General features: G+C 50.7%; 1 pseudogene; it reads right to left on the bottom strand.

The window, feature by feature from the left end:
- Positions 1 to 2,345: 2,345 nt before the first annotated feature.
- On the bottom strand, positions 2,346 to 3,620 carry LOC119320809 (annotated as a pseudogene).
- Positions 3,621 to 4,505: the final 885 nt, after the last annotated feature.

Genomic DNA, 4,505 nt, shown 5'->3' with positions numbered 1-4,505 from the left:
ACTCCTGTGCATGTGGTTGCAACTTTCGCCAGGCACCTTGGGACACTGGTTCCAGCATTCGCCAGGCGCCGGCTCCAACACATCGGATACCTGCTCTAGCATGGTACACACGAGGTCACAGCTTCTCGTGCAGGTTGTCGCGCCAGCTCCAACACATCGGATACCTGCTCCCGCCATCTCTGTCGTAGCCGTGCTGTGGTTGCAGCTTTGCACTCACCAGATGCACGCGGTAGCCGGATGCAATTCCCTTCCTGGTAGTCGATGTAGCCCTTCCCAACATCCCCAGCTGCCGATCAGAGCATTGTCGGAGCACAACCGCAATATCCCCGGGCGCAGTCTGCATTCACATCTGTCCGGTGTCGTCATAGCTGGCAGACGCCGTGGTTGCATCTTGTGGTCGCCGCCATTGTAGCACGTGGTGCCTGTTGTAGGAACTTTCCTCTCACCACCCTGCAGTAACATGTCTGTCGCCTCCCCTCACCAAGGAATAATACATTTTTTTGCCACAACGTCGCATTTCAACCTCCGTCGGAAGAATTTGTTTATCAGGAATCCATAAAAATATGTGGCGATAAGTGTCAAGAACTTGTGTGTGTCCATCTTTGTGAGGGAGAGCGTTCCCAAATATTTTCCCATGTGTCGTTGGCATGGATGTAGAGGTAACTAAAACATGCATATACGAGGCATCTCAACCATCGCAAACATCATCTGGTGTAGGACAATCATCTCGAAGGTAGTACCTTTGAAGCATGCATGGAGCAGCTCCAGGTTTCCGGGGCCGTCGGTAAACTGGGTGGTCGTCCATCGCATTCTTTGATGATGAGGTACTTGGTGGGTTCAGCGTAGTCATCGTTGATCGACGGTGTTGAGTGGGTGATTCCTGTTTTAGACTTTGTAGGGGATTTGATCCAGTAAGAAGTATTTGGAAGGGAGGGGGTGCTATACTTTTCTCTAATTGAAATTCAATGCTTATTGTTTGATGAGAATACATATAAATGGTCGAATCTTTCTGATTATTTGGGATTATTTAGCTAATCTCTATTTTTTCCCTATTGTGCTTATAGTATATATGTTTTACGATGACTGAACAGGTGCCATATGGGTAATTCGAGGTAAACCTTGCTGATTATTTCGAGCCGTTGATTTAAATTCATCGAAATCCCAACTGCATGCAGTGCTGGTATTATGTCGTTAATTTTAGAGGAGATCTCTTGTGTGAAGAAAGAACGGTGTTTGCCAAAAAAAAGATTTGCCAAAGAAAAAATGAAGAAAGAACGATGAACATATAACCGAAGGCTGGACAGCCACCACCTCCCCCAAAAGGTCGAGGGTTCCACTGCCTCCCGTCGGCGCCGCCGCTGGTCCTTCTCATCTCCGGTGGCATTAGCGCCATGGCAGCATGATGGATCCCAGCCCTTGCCATCGGGAGGGCTCTGTTTTTAGATGCTCCTTCGAGTTTTCTTAGGATTTGTGTCCTACTTAGGAAGACAAGACGGTGGTGGCACCCTGAAGATGGAATAACGTTTCCCCCGCCTCTCACGCATCCAGGTAGTGCGTCTAGCATTGTCAGTGGACGTGTGGAGGTGTGTCTCTGGCGGGTCCATCCTTGGTGGATTTGTTTGTATCTAGTTGTAGTTGGTCGACGTTTCTTGTGTTTGCAGGTTGGATCCTCCCAATCTACGCTACTCCTGAATGGTGACGATTGCTCTTCTGGTGCGCTGGTCCTATTGGGCCTTAGCACGACGACTTTCCGACTGTTTATTACAACAAGTTTTGTCCGGCTCCGGCGAGGTAGGGGTGATGAGGGTGGCGCGCCTTCGGCTCGCTTCAGTGCTTGTAGTCATCTCTAGGTTGATGTATTTTATTTTTGTTATCTGTCATGTTTGTTGTACTGGCATGATTGAAGATAAATAGATTGGAAGATTTCTCGCAAAGGAAAAAATATGAACATGGAGAATCAGTGAAATTTTTAGAAAGAATGCAAAGGAAAAAAGCTCCTTTAGGTTGTCCCCATCAGGACAGGCGGCACTTGATTATTGGGCATGATCTTGCTATCTTCTCCGCATGCAAATCGTTTGTTTATACAGAAGAAAGGCATGCATATTGTTTCAGTATATTCCATGGAGTCAGCATTAATTAACGGCTGAGATTAGAATGGCTAAAGCAAGAAGCAACAAGACATGCAACCTCTAGGAACATGCATGGCCACGTACACAACACATAACATAACACACACGGCTAAAGTGACGTGACAGACAGACTCAAGGGGGCGGAACATGCATATTGTTTCAGTATACACCATGGAGTAAGCATTCTTCAGGATTATTGCCGCATGACCTAGCTAGCTAGAACTGCTGGAAGAAAAGCACCCAGGCCAGAAGAGTGGCCGTCATCACGAGCGACGCATGCGCCGACAGAGGGGCACCCGCATCCGCTGGCTCCAGGGCAGCCGCCACCACCGGCTCAAATGTCAGCTGGCCGCCATTTTCATGGATGTCATAGGTCATGATCCTGCCTGTCTGCAGCAGGCTGCCCAGGACGGACCGGCCAGTCGGCGACGGAACTATGGTGAGGCACGTGTTCTCATTGCCGTACACGAAGAAGTAGTTCTCCACACCGAGCTCCATCGCCGCGTCGGCGCCGTCGAACACCAGCGCGAGCCTTGGAACTTTCACCTTGCGAAAGTTCTCCGTGAGGAAGCACAGGTCGTCGGCGGCTGTGTCGTCCACCGGAGCTACGCCCTGGGACCGAATCCTGCTCACCAGCTCCTGCCTCAGAACCTTGTAAGCGGCCTCTTGGATGAAGGTGACCGCCAAGGTGGTGCTCAGGAACACCCCGCCAGAGCCGTCCTCCTGGACGGCGAAGGTCTCCGCCTGGATTCCGGCAAGGAGCTCGCCGTCTACCTGAAGGCCGGTGAGGTTGACGTAGTACAGATAACTCTCCTGATTTTTTGCCGCTGCCAGCAGCGGCGTGCTGTTGTTGCCCATGGCCGGCGCGGCGTCCACATCGCCCAAGCTGAGATAGCTGTTGTCGTTGCCGTTGTTGTCGCCGGGGCGCGCGATGAAGTAGGAGAACCTTGAGATGCGGAGCTGCGTCACGAGGGAGAGCGGGCCCCTGCTGAACCCGGCGAAGCCGGAGGCGCCGTTGAGGCCCCACACGGTGACGTTGTCGCTGCAGCCGAACACGACGCCGTTCACAGACGTGGTCCCGAAGTTGAACGTCTCCGTGGCTAGGTTGCCGGACATGGCGCCGCGGCGGTACCTGCAATGGTCGTCGGGGCCGGTGCAGTTGTAGCCGGAGATCAGGTTCTGGCATGCCCTGTCGTCGCAGCCGATGGGGGCGAAGGAGCGGTCGGGCTTGAATGTGCGCGCCTGCGTGAGCCCTTGTTCGCGGCACTGCGCCCAGACGAGCTGACTGGTGATGTCCATGACGACGGAGAGAGTCTGCGGCGGCGTCCCGATGGAGAGGTCGAAGATGAGGTAGCCGAAGCTGTGGACTGTGGATATTATGTGGGCATTCCACTTGACGATCTTGGGATTCAGCTGGACGGCCGCCTCCGACGAATCCGGCTGCGCCACCAGGAGCACAAGTAGGACAAGCGACCAAGCTGTAGCTGCCATTGTTACGCCCGTTGCCTGTCTGCTCTTGTTACTCCCGTAGCGACCAGTATTATATAGAGAGACATCCTGATATTTCCGTCTATTCTCCTAGCTAGTGCTGGCCTCTACAACTGTTTGTGGATTGCAATCTGGCTTAGTGATAACAAAAGGGGTTAATTATGTTTACATACAAAAAATAATAAAAGGAGAAAAACGAAAAAAATACTGAGCTCACACCTGTCATTTTGGCCAAGAGCTCCGACTCTTGACTAATAATTTGTATTTTTTAACACAGTACGGATGCAAGCGCTCATACATATGCGCATACACTCACCCCTAAAAACGCACACACGCACACCATACCAATATGACCACCTTCCAAAGACTGAGCTGGCATATCATCTTCAGATTCACGAAGTTACCGTAGGCGTTTCGTCATCGACGAAAACGTCTCCTCCCACTAAATGCGCATCGCCGAAAATCCTGAATTAATCCAGGAATAATGCGAGCACCAGGACTTGAATCCTGGTGGACTGGGGATACTACTATCCCTCTAAACATCCAACCACAGGTTGGTTTGGTGCATTTCTTTTTTGTTGCGATGTACCAGAAGCTGACATGTGTCATGTTTGCCTAGAGCTCCGGCTCTCGGCGAATTCTTGATAAAAGGTGCATGGCATGTTTTTATTTTTTTAGTAGAAGTAGCCCTACAATTTAGATCAAATATGTATGTATGGCATAGGAGAGGTGCGTAAGACAGTAAGTGAAATAGGAAGTTCACATAAGAGGTGGAGAAAGAGGAGTAGAAAATCAACTCCGTGTAGACAAGCTCTACCATTGAGGAGGAGGTGCCCTCCTAGACATCAGTCAGTAAATTACTGAAAAAATCTTTCACCCTGCTTTATA

Source organism: Triticum dicoccoides, chromosome 6B, assembly GCF_002162155.2.
Source record: "Triticum dicoccoides isolate Atlit2015 ecotype Zavitan chromosome 6B, WEW_v2.0, whole genome shotgun sequence".
Lineage (NCBI taxonomy): Eukaryota > Viridiplantae > Streptophyta > Magnoliopsida > Poales > Poaceae > Triticum > Triticum dicoccoides.
Note: the sequence above shows the minus strand (reverse complement) of the source record. Positions and strands in the feature narration are given on the sequence as shown.